This window comes from Trematomus bernacchii, unplaced genomic scaffold (genome assembly GCF_902827165.1).
Source record: "Trematomus bernacchii unplaced genomic scaffold, fTreBer1.1, whole genome shotgun sequence".
Lineage (NCBI taxonomy): Eukaryota > Metazoa > Chordata > Actinopteri > Perciformes > Nototheniidae > Trematomus > Trematomus bernacchii.
In genome coordinates this window covers 948,199-949,204 of record NW_022987807.1, presented here as the reverse complement: position 1 = coordinate 949,204, position 1,006 = coordinate 948,199, and the positions used below count along the sequence as shown (strand labels likewise).

At 40.0% G+C, this 1,006-nt stretch overlaps 1 long non-coding RNA gene across 1 annotated transcript; it reads left to right on the top strand.

Annotated features, from left to right (window-relative positions):
* The first annotated feature begins 249 nt into the window (after positions 1 to 249).
* Positions 250 to 752, top strand: LOC117498721. Its single transcript, XR_004557594.1, has 3 exons — positions 250 to 263; positions 450 to 519; positions 607 to 752. It is a non-coding gene; the product is annotated as an uncharacterized LOC117498721 (long non-coding RNA).
* Positions 753 to 1,006: the final 254 nt, after the last annotated feature.

Here is a 1,006-nt window from a genome sequence, read left to right as displayed (position 1 = left end):
TCTCAAACAGGCGTTTGTTTCATAATTTTAAGATTGGCTTTAATCAAGTTTTGCAAAGTAATTCTTCATATATGATAAATGAGAGGTAACATTTTATTTATGGTATTATTTCCACATATTTCTCTCCATTCTTCCTTCTGCCAATGCCAACGGTGTCGCAGTTTCTCGTCTCTCCCGTTGTTGTTTTTGTGTTTAATCCATAGAGCCGAGTATGAGCGTTTCCCCTCCTGGATTGAGCCTGGAGGATCTATTACTCTGTCAAAGTAAGCCTGGTTTTTAACCTTCTTTAATGTTATATTGAATTGGTGTTTGAGCTGGCAACTATTATGTTGCGTTTGTTTTTTAAAAAGACTACTGTCCTCTAGTGCTTTTTTATTTTTATTTTCTGTCAATAGTTTTCTTGTGTGCAGATTGTGGGCAATATAATTGACTAAGTGTTTGTGTTACAGGCTCCTCTCCCTCTGGGGGAACCTCGTCTGCTTTCAGTGTAGGGACTGCACTGTGTGACACTTTAAAAGGGTGAGTAAACTAACTCTCTCTGTAATCATTTTGTAGAAGTTATGCTTTGAGTAGTGCATGCTTTTGTTCTCTTTTTGTCCCTCACAGTTAGCAGGCATTGTGACCTAGTGGACCAGACCTGCCCATCTGAGGAGGGGAAACCCACCATGTAATAGAGTAAAGTATGTTCACCCTGTTACCCTTTGACAGCTGCTGAACATTGACATTTTAACATGTATATTTGTGAAATAAAGCTGCATTCTATTTGGTCATGAATGCCTCTGTTATTGTCCTTGTGAAGGGAAGCCCCAACATCTGCAAAACAACTTTGGATTTAGATTGAGGGTCCACAGGTTCCTCCATCCCCTTAACAGGAGTTGGTGTTGTCAGCTATTTAAAGGTGACCCCAGCCACAGTTACCACATATGCATAAGAGAGGGTGTTTTCACTGTTGGCCTAATATATGATTGGTCAACTGAACTTGGCAACACTAAACACAACCACACCT